This window comes from Bufo gargarizans, chromosome 4 (genome assembly GCF_014858855.1).
Source record: "Bufo gargarizans isolate SCDJY-AF-19 chromosome 4, ASM1485885v1, whole genome shotgun sequence".
Lineage (NCBI taxonomy): Eukaryota > Metazoa > Chordata > Amphibia > Anura > Bufonidae > Bufo > Bufo gargarizans.
In genome coordinates, this window is record NC_058083.1 from 87,830,697 (window position 1) to 87,847,321 (window position 16,625).

Genomic DNA, 16,625 nt, shown 5'->3' on the forward strand with positions numbered 1-16,625 from the left:
GCCGCCTCGCCTGCCCATATTACATTGCGGGCTGTCGGCCGCCCGGCGCCCCTGTTGCTATGGCGCCCTGTGCGGCCGCACAGCCCGCACACCCCAAAGGCCGGCCCTGATTGTAATATGTCTATAATCCGATGGCGACGTGTGTACATAATGTGACGTCTGCGGCATCCCTGCTGTGCGACTACAGGACGCAGCATGCTGTAACTCTATGCAGAATGTCACTGAATGATAGGAGTTGTGGTTTCCCAACATATCCACATCTTTCTCCCTCACCGGATAGACAGACAGATATGAGACACATAAGGCTGTGGCGTTGTTTAGAGATTCACATTATGGAACACTAGGATTCTTTATCCAACTGATGTGTTAAAACTAAGATAGATATGAGCTAGATATATAGATAGATAGACTGATAAATAGATATGGGATAGATAGATAGATAGATAGATATGAGATAGATAGATATTAGATAGATAGATAGAAGTGAAAAATAGCCACTGGCTATTTTTCACTTCTAGTACATTGGACCTAGGTGCTGGTCCACACTGGCCGGACGTGCACCCCCTGCTCATACAGTGTGCTGCTTCCTCACTTTCCTCAAATAGATAGATAGATAATAGATAGATAATGTGCTGGGTTTGAGATGATGAATCAGCAGGATCTGGCTGTGTAGCTCAGGTTTTTTTGTTTTGATGAAGTCAGTCTAATTACACTAACAGAAGACCCTGGAGACTACAAAGTCCTCTAATGATCCCCTGACGCCCCCGCTTCACACACATAGCGCTCCCCCAGGGGATCTGGTTGCCCGGCGGCTCATGTGCAGCTTCCTCTAATTGGCAGCAGGTTGTCATCATCATGCCACCAAGGTGACAAGCTGTTTCTTCCTACTGGTTGTGCACCATGGTGGCCACCCTTCTCTTGTATGGACACCAGGCACAGCCACCACTCAGTGTATGGAGTGTTTCTGATGTTGCTGCACAGCAGCTTCTGCAAACAGCTGATCAGTGGAGGTGCCGGAGTCATATTGATGGCCTATCATAAGAATAGCTCATCGGTATTAAAGGGAACCTGTCACCGGGATTTTGGGTATAGAGCTGAGGACATAGGTTGCTAGATGGCCGCTGGCACATCCGCAATACCCAGTCCCCATAGCTCTGTGTGCTTTTATTGTGTCAAAAAAAACTATTTGATACATATGCAAATTAACCTGAGATGAGTCCTGTCCCTGACTCATCCCACGTACAGGACTCATCTCAGGGTAATTTGCATATGTTTTAAATCGGTTTTCTTACACAATAAAAGCACACAGAGCTATGGGGACTGGGTATTGCAGATGTGTTAGCGGCCATCTAGCAGCCCATGTCCTCAGCTCTATACACAAAATCCCAGTGACAGGTTCCCTTTAAAGTCCAGGAATCCCCCTTTAAATGGCCCATTCATTATGTGTAAGTATGTCTGAGCCCATGTAGTGTCAGATGACAGGTGAGGATCATCTCTTGTTTGCCTGGGTTACTGACTACCATACTGCTTGCATTGCCTCGGCCCTGGCCTAGTAAGCTAGGTTCCGGATAGTATAAGCAAATTACTGATGTGATTGCCCTTGTCTGGCGTACCCAAGTTTTCAATAAAAGTTTGCATAATGTCTGTGCTGTATTGTAGAATCATAATTGTGTATAGATCTTTCTTGGGCTTCCCTAATGTCTTCCACACAGCCATATTGTTCACTGTTTCATTTGCACAACTAGATGCATTTCTCTCAAAAGCAGGTGGCATCTCGCTTCTGAGAAATCTGCCAGTACTGTGTGCAGTTCCCTTTCTTCCCACTATGCTTGTTTTCTTCTAGGAACCTAGGGGAGATCAGACTTACAGACACTCAGGAGCTTCTCTGCTCTTCAGAAACAGTTGAAGTAGCGATTCAGCTCTCTCTGACACCCCCCCCCCCACACACGCACACACACACACACACACTTCCTGTCAACTGTCTCCGCTACTAGAGACGGATCAAGCAGCCTAGTTATTTGGAAGTGAGCTTCCTAGTGACCATGACTTTACAGTTTTTTCAGGTGGACACAGGCAGATTTTTAGTCAATATTACTAATATTCTATTAAATTAAATTCAATTGTGTGAAAGTACAGCGACTCCAGCACCAGTATGCAAGCTGGAGAATGGCTTAAAGTGGTTGTCCGAGCTTTTACTATTGCTGACCTATCCTCAGGATAAGTCATCAATATCAGATTGGCGGGGGTCTGACACCCGGCACCCCCTGTTGATCAGTTGTGTAAGGAGACTGCGCGCCATCTCATATAGCTGATCAGTGGGGGGTCGGACCCCCACTGATCTGATATTAATGACTTATCCTGAGGATAGGTCATCAATAGTAAAAGCTTGGACAACCCCTTAGGCCCTGTCACGGACGGTGTACAGGAAACAAGACAATGCAACACGCATATATGACTCACTGGATCCAAAGCTAAGGAACCAAAAGGGAGACCCCTGCACAAGACCTAGCACTTTCCCTGGCTGCTCAGCCTATGCAAAAATCCCAAAGGTGGATGGTTGCATATCCACGTACCTCGACTATATAACCCCTGAACACCCTACAATAGTGAGGGGACACGACCACCGGCTCCCTACACCAGACACGGAGGGAGTCAGGGTCACCTGGGATCCAGCAAACAGAAAATAACAGATAAATGCACAGCACTTAACTTTGTAGCAGACTGGGAAACAGGATCAGCATGCACACACACTCCAGGAAGTAGTATAAGCCGCCCAGTAATGCATTATGGGGCGGAATTTAAAGGGATGCAATCAGTCCAACTACATGACAGCTGAGAGAGGCTAACGAGATGAGGAACTGAATACCACAACAAAGAGAACTCAAGGAGGAGGTTCTGAAAGGCCTCTGTCAGAGCTTCTCAGCTGTCTGGTTGTGACAGGCCCCTTTCACACGAGCGAGATTTCCGCGCGGGTGCGATGCGTGAAGTGAACGTATTGCACCCGCACTGAATCCTGACCCATTAATTTCTATGGGGCTGTTCAGATGAGCGGTGATTTTCACGTATCACTTGTGCGTTGAGTGAAAATCGCAGCATGCTCTATATTGTGCGATTTTCACGCGACGCAGGCCCCATAGAAGTGAATAGGGTGCGTGAAAATCGCATAGCATCCGCAAGCAAGTGCGGATGCGGTGCGATTTTCAAGCATGGTTGCTAGGTGACAGTCTATTCACTGTATTATTTTCCCATATAAGGGAAAATAATAGCATTCTGAATAAAGAATACATAGTATAATAGTGCTGGAGGGGTTAAAAAAAAAAAAAAGTTAACTCACCTTCTCATCTTGATCGCGTAGTTCCCGGTCTCTTTACTTCTTGAATGATGAGCTGTGGGCTAAAGGACCTGTGGTGACATCAGATCACATGCTCCATCACCATGGTGATGGACCATGTGATTGGAGCATGTGATCTGACGTCACCACAGGTCCTTTAGCCCACAGCTCATCATTCAAGAAGTAAAGAGACCGGGAACTACGCGATCAAGAGGAGAAGGTGAGTTAACCTATTATTTTTTTTTTAACCCCTCCAGCCCTATTATACAGTACTATGCATTCTGTATTCAGAATGCTATTATTTTCCCTTATAACCATGTTATAAGGGAAAATAATACAATCTTCAGAACATCAATCCCAAGCCCCAACTTCTGTGAAGAAGTTCGGGTTTGGGTTCCAAACATGCGCGATTTTTCTTACGCGAGTGCAAAACGCATTACAATGTTTTGCACTTGCGCGGAAAAATCGTGCATTTTCCCGCAACGCACCCGCCTCTTATCCGGGCAAAAAAACTGACGCCCGTGTGAAAGAGGCCTAAAAGCTTCATTACTCAGTAAACCTTGGCAGAGCCAGAGCCCAAAGAGATCAGAGGGACAAGGCCAGAATGCTATAGAGTTGTCAGGCTGATGGGACCTGCCCAAAGAACCATGCAGTATACAGCCCTCAACAGCTTTGAGCTTTTGGCTACATTTTTATTATTTTTTTGTTTTCTTGTCGGCAGGGTTGCTTTGGTTTAGACTGACATCAGTTGGAATCCTATAGAAAGAAACAGGATCTATGCTGCAAAAGTATCCTGGAGAAAATACACCATCATATTGTAGATTTCCTACCAATATAGGTGGACCATGGAGGCTGATGGTAAAGAATCCACAAGGTTGTCTCACACGTTGGGTAGATTGGGGCATTTATGCACCGTACACTTAGATACAATTAAGTTCATTGGGAAAACGATTGAAATACGGTAAGGTCTACGCAACGACTTATTGCCACGTGAATTTACAGGGGTTGTGCCAGGTTTTGAAGTCATCCCATTCCCACAGCATAGGGGATGACTAACTGATGAGTGAGAATCGGTCCCATAGAGAATGAATTAGCAGGGCGCACTCTTGGGAATGGGACCACCATTTTCAGGAGGCCCCAGCGGTCGGACATCCAACTGATCAGTTTGTTGTCCACTATCCTGTGCATAGGGGATACGTTTAAAACTGGGTAAAGCACAGGGCCGGCAGGAGAAGACGAATTCCGTTTAACTCCGTCCTAATAGAAGTCTATAGGAAAACATAACAGATCCGTCTGGGTCCCATTATGCGAGAGGGAAAGCAAAGTCTTGTCCACAGGACTTTGTTTTCCGTCTTGCATAACGGGCACCAGACGGATCCGTTTTGATTCCCATAGACTTCTATTAGGACGGAGAACAAACGGAATGCCTTTGGATTCGTCTTATGGATTCCGTTATGTTCTGTTATAACAGAAAGCCATAACGGACTCAATAACACTAGTGTGAACCCACCCTAACCCCTTAAGGACCCTGCCATTTTTAGCAAATCTGACCGGTGTCACTTTAAGTGGTAATAAAAAAAAAATTAGCAAATTTCCAAATCTCAATTTCCCTACTTTTATAATAGATAGTAATACCTTCAAAAATAGCAATTACTTTACATTCCCCATATGTCTCATGAATCATTTTGAAAATGACATTTGATATTTTGGGGAAGTTAGAAGGCTTAGAAGTTTAGAAGCAAAGCCTAAAGAACATTTCCAAACCCCAATTTTTTCATGACCAGTTCAGTTATGAAGTCACTTTCTGGGGCTTACATATTAGAAACCACCCATGAATCACCCCATTTTAGAAACTACACCCCTCAAGCTATTCAAAACTGACTTTACAAACTTAGTTAACCCTTTAGGTGCCCACGAGAATTAAATGAAAATTGGAATGAAATTTCAAAATTTCACTTTTTCTGCAGATTTTCCTTTTTAATCTATTTTTTCTTCAACACATTAAGGGTTAACAACCAAACAAAACTCAAAATCTATTAACCTGAATCTGGAGTTTACAGAAACACCCCATGTGTGCTCAAAAACCGAAGTATGGGCTCACAGCAGACTTCAGAGTGGAAGGAGCACCATATTGTTTTTGGAGAGTGGATTTAGCTGGAATGGTAATTGGGTGCTGTGTCACATATGAAGACACCCTGAGGTGGCCCTACAGTGGAAACCCTCAAAAAGGGACCCCATTATGGAAACTAAACCAAGGAATATTTGAAGGTGTGTAGCGAGCACTTTGACCCATCGGGCGTTTCACAGAATTAGGAAACACTTGGCTGTGAAAATAAAAAATTACAATTTTGTTCCCGAAAAAGTTTCTTTACACCAACATTTTAGACTTTCACAAGGGGTAACAGGACAAAATGCACCCCACAATTTGTTACCCATTTCTCTCCAAATATGCCAACACCCAATATGTGCTCAAAAAATGATGTATGGGTGCATGTCAGGGTCAAAAAAGGAAGTAAGCGCCATAGGGCTTTTTGAGGACAGATTTTGCAGGATTTGCTTTTGTGAGCTATGTCACATATAAAGACACCCTGAGGTACCCTAGAGTGGAAACCCCCAAAAAGCGACCCCATTCTGGAAACTACGCCCCTCAAGGAATATTTCAAGATGTGTAGAGATAACTTTGTCAAAGGTAAATCATGAAATTGGCTCTGAAAATGAAAAATTAAAATTTGTTCCAGAAAAATTGACTTTAGGCCCAAATTTTTCACTTTCAAAAGGGGGAACTAGAGAACATTTACCAATTTATTGCCCATTTTCTCCTGATTAAAGCAATACCCCATATGTGCTTGTATACTGCTATATGGGTGTACCACAGGGGTCACAATGAAAGGAGCACCCAATGGCTTCTGGAAGGCAGATAATAATAATTCGAAGGCTCCATCTTGTAATTGAACACACCCTAATCTGGAGTTTACAGAAACACCCCATGTGTGCTCAAAAACCGAAGTATGGGCTCACAGCAGACTTCAGAGTGGAAGGAGCACCATATGGCTTTTGGAGAGTGGATTTAGCTGGAATGGTAATTGGGTGCTATGTCACATACCTACAATGGAAACCCCCAAAAAGTGACCCCATTATGGAAACTACACCACTCAAGGAATATTTCAAGGTGTGTAGTGAGCACTTTCACCCATAGCGCGTTTCACAGAATTAGGAAACGCTTGGCTGTGAAAATGAAAAATGAATTTTTTCACCCAAAAAGTTGCTTTACACCCACATTTTTCACTTTCACAAGGGTAAAAGGACGAAATGCACCCCACATTTTGTTACCCATTTCCCCTCAAATACGCCAACACCCCATATGTGCTAAAAAAATGATGAATGGCCGCACAGCAGGCTTCAGAGTGGAAGAAGCACCATATGGCGGTTAGGAGAGAGGATTTAGCTGGAATGGTAATTGGGAGCTATGTTGCATATGAAGACACCCTGAGGTGACCCTAGAGTAGAAACCCCCAAAAAGTGACCCCATTATGGAAACTACACCCCTCAAGGAATATTTCAAGGTGTGTAGTGAGCACTTTGACCTATTGCGCGTTTCACAGAATTAGGAAACGCTTGGCTGTGAAAATGAAAAATGAAATTTTTTCACCCAAAAAGTTGCTTTACACCCACATTTTTCAGTTTCACAAGGGTAAAAGGATGAAATGCACCCCACATTTTGTTACCCATTTCCCCTCAAATACGCCAACACCCCATATGTGCTAAAAAATGATGTATGGCTGCACGGCAGACTTCAGAGTGGAAGAAGCACCATATGGCGGTTAGGAGAGAGGATTTAGCTGGAATGGTAATTGGGAGCTATGTTGCATATGAAGACACCCTGAGGTGACCCTAGAGTGGAAACCCCCAAAAAGTGACCCCATTATGGAAACTACACCCCTCAAGGAATATTTCAAGGTGTGTAAAGAGCACTTTGACCTATTGCGCGTTTCACAGAATTAGGAAATGCTTGGCTGTGAAAATGAAAAATAATTTTTTTTCACCCAAAAGGTTGCTTTACACCCACATTTTTCACTTTCACAAGGGTAAAAGGACGAAATGCACCCCACATTTTGTTACCCATTTCCCCTCAAATATGCCAACACCCCATATGTGCTAAAAAAAATGATGTATGGCTGCACGGCAGGCTTCAGAGTGGAAGAAGCACCATATGGCGGTTAGGAGAGAGGATTTAGCTGGAATGGTAATTGGGAGCTATGTTGCATATGAAGACACCCTGAGGTGACCCTAGAGTGGAAACCCCCAAAAAGTGACCCCATTATGGAAACTACACCCCTCAAGGAATATTTCAAGGTGTGTAAAGAGCACTTTGACCTATTGCGCGTTTCACAGAATTAGGAAATGCTTGGCTGTGAAAATGAAAAATAATTTTTTTTCACCCAAAAAGTTGCTTTACACCCACATTTTTCACTTTCACAAATGGGTAAGAGGACAAAATGCACCCCACATTTTGTTACCCATTTGCCCCCAAATATGCCAACACCCCATATGTGCTTCAGAGTGCAAGGAGCACCATATGGCGGTTAGGACAGAGGATTTAGCTGGAATGATAATTGGGAGCTAGCTATGTCGCATATAAAGACACCCTGAGGTGGCCCTAGAGTGAGAACCCGAAAAAGTGACCCCATTCCAGAAACTACACCCCCGTACGGACATTTTAAGTGGTGGAAAGGGTACTTTTTACCAAACAGGTGTCTAACAGAAGGCAGAAATACTAGAGAGAGGATTTCAAAGAACACATTTGTAAAAATGAAATATTACTAGCAGACTCCAATTGTTCACTTTCACAAGGGGTTAAAGGAGAAAATGAACTCCAGTATATGTTCCCCATTTTCTCCCCATTTTGGGAACACCCCATATGTGCTCGTAGCCTGCTGTATTGGCCTCTACAGGCAAAGTGCAAAATATGGATTTTGCAGGCCTGAATTGGCAGACATGGATTTTAGCTGCCATGTCACATTTCAAAAATTTCCTGAGGTCCCCAGAAATGAAAAACTTCAAGAAATGACCCCATTTCAGAAACAGCACCCTTGTACGAACATTTTAAGTGGTGGAAAGGGTACTTTTTACCAAACAGGTGTATCACAGAAGGCAGAAATACTAGAGAGGATTTCAAAGCACACATTTGTAAAAATGAAAAATTACTAGTAGACCCCCAATTTTTCACTTTCTCAAGGGGTCAAAGGAGAAAATGCACCCCAGTATATGTTCCCCATATTCTCCCCATTTTGCGAACACCCCATATGTGCTCGTAGCCTGCTGTTTTGGCGCACAGCAGGCCTCTACAGGCAAAGTGCAAAATATGTTTTTTGCAGGCCTGAATTAGCAGACATGGGTTTTAGCTGCCATGTTACATTTAAAAAATTTCCAGTACGAACATTTTAAGTGGTGGAAGGGGTACTTTTTACCAAACAGGTGTCTCACACGTAGCCTGCTGTATTGGCGCACAGCAGGCCTCTACAGGCAAAGTGCAAAGAAGGCATTCTGGGGGTTCTATTCTGGAATCTTTCCCTTCGTAAACGCAGAATTTGTGGGTGTACTTGGATCTACTCTCAGAGTTTGTATATTTTTAGGCCATACCTTGCCGTTTGCTAGGCAGGTATTGGCAAAATCTATTTCTCCCTTTGAACAATAATAGGGACTTATCTACACTGACATTTTTCTCTGGGTTGTACACCTCAGCAAACTTGTTGCTGAAAGTGGTCAATGACAGGCCTAACCTTGAACAGTCGGTCAAATGTTGGGCCGTTTTGGGGTGGGCACTGTGTATTGTCATTGTAATGTAGGAATTTTCGGATTGATTCAAATCGCTTCCGGATCATGGTCTGATTGTAAATTGGAGTCTCGTAGAAAACGTTAAAACTCCAATATTGCCTAACGCTTGGCTTCTTTACTACGCCCATATGCAGCACGAGTCCCCAAAACTTCTTCATCTCTGCTGCATCTACTGGGGTTCAAACTAGGGGTCTAACATATGGCAAACTAGGGTTCTGAGCAATGAATTGTTGGGCGTACAAATTGGTTTGGGCCACCATTAGATTTTGAAAAAATCTAGCTCAGTGAAGTCCGCACAATCTATCAGAATTCCTGAGTTGCCCACAAACTCAGGAATTTGGGGCTGATAATTGTCAGGGGGTGGGGTCCATGTGGAAAGTGGCATCCTCTTCTCCCTCACTGGCAGACTCAGTATCGGAGGCAAGGATGGTGTATGCCTCTTCAGCTGAGTACACTCGTTGGGATGAATGGGACATTTTTATTTTATTGGGGTGCGATGTGTGAACCTTTATTTAGTGTGGGGTGTGTATGTAGTGTTTCTTACACATGAAGGGGCTTGCAATACATTATAAAATAAAATTTGCAAGAAAAGTTGTAAAAATAAAACGTATTTTCTGCACAAAAAAGTCTTCTGCAGAAAAAAAAACTTGCAGCGCAAACTGAGCAGACGCGATCTGTAATCGACACTACTGATCGGTGCTCAGTGGTTGCAAAATGCATGTACGCTGATGGTGCGTTCGTGCAAAAATCTAAACTGACACTAACTGAAATTGAGAATTAGAACCTCTTTGCAAGCAGTCACCAGCTAGAATGGCTGCTTGCAGGGAAGTTCTGCCTCCTTCTGTGAAGCTAATAGCGCTGCCATTGGCTGGAGCGTTGTTCCAGCCAATCGCAAGTGCTGGCAGGGGACCCAAAACACTGGTCTCACCTGCCTCTCCTCGGATGTGATCGGTGCTCACCAGTTCAGCACCGGCCACCGTCCAATGACCTCCTCCCAACCCTCCCTGCAGCTGCTGACAGTTTCCTGCGCTGCGATGTGACTGACACATTGATCGGCCAATCGCAGCGCTTGGAGCTGCAGGGGGTGGATCGGTACCATACTGCTCTTTCCCGGCATGGCTGCCTGTCGGTAAGAGCAGCCATGGTGCCGCGATTCCTTCATGATCTTCCCCCAGAGCCCTGCAGACCTCATGAAGTACATGTACGTCATGGGTCTTTAAGTCCCGTCAAGATATGACATACATGTACGTCATGGGTCCTTAAGGGGTTCAATTGCTAGATGATAAATACTAGTGTTGAGCAAAGCGGGCTTCAGATCATAGATCCAAATTCAGTTCGGTCAAAACTTTGTTTGAATGTTGTATGGAGATCCGTCTCCATACAACATTCAAATGTATGGGCTCCTCCGAGGTGAAATTCGTCATCTCCGAAGTCTCGCCAGACTTCGTTAAATAACTTTGGACATTGATTTTTCAACTAGAAAATAATTTTAAAACTGGAACTCGAAGTTGGTTTCGGTACCAAGGTGCCAGTAGGTACTAAAGCCGACTTCAGTTGCCAGTTTTAAAATTGTTTTCAAGTTGAAAAATCAAAGCCCAAAGTTTTCACCTAAGTCTTGCGACACTTCGGAGATAATGAATTTTACCTCCGGGGAGCCCAGACTTGGGAGATAATGAATTTCACCTCCGGGGAGCCCATACATTTTATTGCTCTACGGAGATGAATTTCCGTACAGAATTCAAAGTTATGACTGAAGCAACTTCGGATCTACGATCAGAATCTCGCTTCACTCAATACTAAGTCTGTATTTGCTACATTTCTAAAATCATGACCCAGGCCTTTCACCCAGTTAGGCTCCATTCACACGTCAGTATATTTTCTTTCCAGATTTACGTTCCTTTTTTTTGCCTATCCGTGTTCCGTTTTTTTGCAGATCCGTGTTACGTTATTTTTTTTAAAGTGCATCCGCATCTTTTCCATGTTTCTGCAAAAATCAGAAAAAGAAGGCGGAAAAGATGTTGCTAGAGTACCATAAAAAAAAAAAAGGTGTATAAGAACAGAGGACATGTGCTAGTACAGGCGCCATTTTATTGTGCTTTTGGTGTCGTTCAGAGCTGTGTAATAAACCTCTGCTTGGCTGGCATAGTTTTCTACCTATTTCTCAGCGATCATCATGGCAGAAGACATGGATAACGTACTATTTTACTGGCTTCTCTCTCGGCTATTCAGACGGCAGTCATCTATGCTGGGTGAAGAGAGTTTTTGGAACCGCGCTGCTCTGGACTATAATCTCCGGTCAATAGTGGATGGTGCCGGGCTCCAACACCTTTCCTTTCCACCCAAAAAAGGTTCAATCTTCCACAGATGGTTTCCTCTATAGGGTTCAAGGAAATTGATACAATAGTGAAGCACCCTTTGGCTTGATGTTATTAAAAGGTTTTATTGTACTCACAAGAGTCGATCAACAAAAGGCATATATCAATAGATACAATCGTCTGGTTTCTGCCCGACCCGGGTTTCGCTGCCTCGCTTCTTCAGGGGCGACAACTGCGCATATGCGCAATGGGGCCCTTTAAATAGCCCAGCTTATTTAGATGAATGAGCCGGCGGTGATCCGGATCAAATCCCAACATTGCAGAAAAGTTTCCCATCATGCATTTTACAAGTATCTTCATATACCTTCCCATTCCGCATAAAAATTAACACATATACATATAAATAGATACAAAATTATAAAACTCTTGCTGTTATAAACAACTTGATCTCCAACACATTTATCTCTTATTCATCATTATTTTATACACCGCAATATTATTTAGTGGATATAGATCTTCATCCCACTTAATTCACCTACAACATTACATAAATCGTCCGATTTGCGATATGCTCTATACTTAAATATTCTAATATTCACAAAGCCGTCATTAATCCTCCACCCACTTTTGTGACGTCGCTTGGGTGCTCCGAACTCCGCCTCCTCCCTCCGACATCCGCATCACACTCCGTCACCATGACGTCGTTCGAAGGTCCTCAAGGAGCAGGGTCAGGGTCACTTGATCGTGCATGGAAAGGGCTACCTTATTTTGCCAAAACATTGCCACTGATGGGCAGATGCTTCTACCAAGCACTGTGTTTGGTGATATCAACAGCACTAATATGCGGGCTTCTGCGCTGACCTGGTCCGTAAAAAGGCTAGGGCTGTGTGAGAGCTAGCCCATTAGAGCTAGTGACATCATCAAAAACACTGCTTGCCAGAAGCATCTGCTTAACTTTTTTAGTTTTTTAATATTCATTTCCATGCACTATCAAGCAAATAGCAATGGAGAATATTGGAGGATAAAAACCTCTGATGCTCACGCGGGGTGAGCATGACTGAAAATATGGATCAAAATAGTATTTTTCTAGCAAATGACCGTAACCTACTTGTTGCAGTATTGCAGCCCTCACGTTTCAATTTCGCAATACACGGGCACCTGTCCCTGTGGTCTTCACTGGTGTGGATCCATTCACTTGAATGGATCCTCAATCACAGTGATGCAGAACGGACAGATCACGGACTTATTCAAGTAGAATGGGTCTGGATCAGTTCCGACTGCTGAACATCAGTTCTCTGTGTATTGGGGACCACAAATTGCGGTACCAAATGCATGGAACAGAAGCATCAACTTTCGTGTGCATGAGACCATTTTTAATACTAATGACCTAAATTTATAATAGGTCATCAATATTAAATACAAACAAAAATGTTAAAATCTTAAACTTTATAGAGAAAAATAACATTCAAAATTTTAAAAGGTAAACATTTTTTTTTAATAACAACCAAAAAAACAAAAAAAATTTAAGGTCATATAAATACCTCATGAAAGGGCCCAGAGGACGTACCATTAGGGGATCAGGACGGTGACTTGAATGAGGATTGACATGAAGCATGGCATTTCTGGCGTTCATCATATAGTCCATCAGATGATGTGGCTCCTGGGGGCCTGAAAAAAGGTCCAGAAGCATCGCTATTGCCGAAATGCAACGTGTTTGACGTTCTTCGGGCACACGGCGGAAGGAGCCAGCCCTTTTAATGCCGTTTCTTCCTTCCCATTCAGACCGACTCTGGTTCAGATACTCCATCACCATCATATCTACTCATTGGCGGCGATCTACACCGGAATCGATATTGACTCGTCTGGCTCGTCTGCCAGAAGAACCGCAAATGAGTTCCACTGCTGCTTCGTTGCTGGGAGGGATTTGTGGAACTTCAACATTTTCGGATGTTTCTTCTGCTGTGCTCAGAAGCTGAGAACATGAGGCGTCTTCTGTGCCTTCTTGTAGTTCCATCACCAGTTGTTCTACCGATGGGGTCTGCGAGCCTGAATTGTCACTTAAGTTGTCTACTGTTCTATAATTAAAAAAATATATATAAAAAAAACAAAACAAAGGAAAATGCATAAAAAATCTCTTTCAGAGGCACAATTTGCTGAACTTTCGTCTCTAAAAGCAGAACTGAAATCTCTTATGCACCAATCCACTGCTAAGTATTTCTTAAACTCACAGCATAAATTTTTCGCACATGGGGATAAGGCGTCTAAATTTATGATGCGTAGAATAAGAGACAGGCGTTCTACAAACTATATACACCAGATGGAGTCCTCCCAAGGCGAACCCCTATACTCCTCAAAACTGATTGGCGCCCAATTCCGTGCTTTTTATGAGTCTCTATATAATCTTCCCCCAACTCTGAACCCAGACTCTCACTCAGACCTTCTTAAGTCCTTTTTGGAATCAATCTCTCTACCCAGACTCTCCTCCGAACAAAAGCTCAATTTAGCTTCCCAATTTACATTAGGGGAATTAACCTTGGCCCTAAAGCAATCTCCCCATGGCAAAAGCCCAGGCCCAGATGGGTTCCCAGTTTACTACTATAAAACGTATCAACACATAGTCCTTCCTCATCTGCTCTCGGTCTGTAATTTAGCTCTAAAGGGGAAACAGCTTTACAGGGATATGACGATGGCCCACATAACCTTGATCCCCAAAGAAGGGAAAAACCCTAAACACTGTGCAAGCTATAGACCCATATCACTCCTTAATATAGATCTTAAACCGCTTGCGAAAATGTTGGCAAATCGCCTTGCCACCTTTCTTCCCACGCTTGTGCATGGGGACCAGGTGGGCTTTGTCAGAGGTAGAGAGGGTAGGGACAATACGACTAGGGTCTTGAATGCGATCTTTTATTCTGCCCACCACTCCAAGCCACTACTTCTCCTGAGCACGGATGCGGAAAAAGCATTCGACCGAATCAGCTGGGAATACCTGAAGCAAGTGCTGTCTGGTTTTGACCTGCCTGGTCCCTTTGCACAAGCCACTTTTGCAATGTATGCCCAAGCGTCAGCTTCGGTTCTGATCAACGGAGACTTAACTGACTCTTTTAGAATTAAAAATGGTACCCGCCAGGGATGTCCCCTATCGCCCCTACTGTTTGTATTAGCATTGGAGCCTCTCCTTATCAGACTGAGAGCAGATCAGGATATCCATGGTGTGACACTGGGAGGTTGTGATCATAAACTTGCGGCCTTTGCTGACGACATTATGATCATGACCTCTAACCCAAACACCTCACTTCCCATAATCCAAAAACACCTAGATACGTACAGCCTTTTATCTAATTTTAAGATAAATAAGCAAGTCCCTAGTTAAATGTATAAAGATATCACAACATAATCAGCTAAGTCTTAAAAAGCACTCTCCATTTGATTGGTCATCTCCCCACCTCACTTATTTAGGAATTAAAATTAGCTCCAATCCCTCTGAACTTTTTGCTCTCAACTATCTTCCCCTACTACAATCTATAACTGCGGAAATAAATAGGCTAAATATCCCTACTATATCCTGGTTTGGCCGTAAAAACCTCTTGGTTTCACTGATACTTCCTCGCCTTACCTACCTCCAACAGGTCCTGCCTATTCCGGTCCCTAAAACATACTATATCTCCCTTAGGAAACTCTTCAGCTTGTTCGTTTGGAACCAGAAGAAACCAAGAATCTCCTACTCCCTTCTATCCCATCCCAAGCATACAGGAGGCATAGCTTTTCCAGATCCTGAGCTCTATGGCAAAGCTATTCTACTGTCTAGAGCAGTGGAATGGCTTAGAACCTCTAATCTTAAACCCTGGGTGGCAATGGAACAGGAATTGGTGAAACAACCCTTCCGCTCACTCCTGCTAGGAACTCCCAGAATAAACGGCATCCCTTCCTCCCCTTATCCACTAATTCAAGCTACCCTTCAAGCGTGGAAATACTTTCAATCCACACACTGTGGGATACCCTTCCCATCGCCACTTCTCTCAATAGGAGATGTAATAGGCACCTCCCTCCCAGTGATAAGAGATTGCACTCCGCGCATCATCAGGGAATCAACCACCTCTATCTTTACACTTCTTCAAAAAGATAGCTACCCTCCCACTATAAGTGCGATTCAAACAAATCTGAATATCCCTCACCAGTTTTCGCCATCCATAATACACTTACATTCATTCATCTCGCAGCATATCACGGGCAGCGACCAGCATCGTCCTTTGGTTTGGGCGGAATCCCTTATTGTTCACCCCATCCCCCCTAAAAAGCTAATCTCACAGTTATATCATAAACTTAATACCCTCCCATTACTTGTCAAGCCCGCTTTCATCTGCAGATGGGAAAAAGATTTAGCCGTAAATCTCTCAATAGCTGACTTGCCTAAAATACTATTGGCCCCACACAAGTCCTCCCGCTGTGTTCGTATACAGGAGAATGGGTACAAACTCTTAACAAGGTGGTACAAGACTCCTGATGTGACATCCCTTTATTCGAGCACAGCGTCGGATGAATGCTGGAGATGCCTGGGAGACGGGGACATTCTTCCACATATGGTGGTCCTGTCCTATGATCAATAAATGGTGGAAAGATATCTTCGACCTTTGCAACCAAATCTGCCACTCCAATATACAGCCATCCCCTTCTTTGGCACTGCTAAACCTGAATACCCAAACAACCCCTCCTTATCCTCCACTGCTCTTTAGACAACTTTTGATTGCAGCCAGACTTTTGGTCCCTATGCTATGGCTATCGACCTCTATCCCTCCAATAGAACAGTGGAAATTAAAAGTTGACCAACTATATCAGTTCGAGGAGATTTCCTCCTGGGAAACACGCACCCATAACAATTTCTGTAAAAGCTGGAAAATGTGGTCAGAGTATAGACACCCCAAATGAGAGACTGCTTTTCACTCATGTTAGTTGTACAACACCATTGCAAATTGTACTTCCACCATAGCTTTTGTACAATTTAAATGCGTACTTTGTCTCATAGATGAATGTATATGAGCTATGTGATATGCTTCTTGTAACATTGAATTTTCTTCCAATGTACCAATCTTCGTCATGCTTGACGTACAAGATACCTATATATGTACCTTGTTATGTTCTACTTA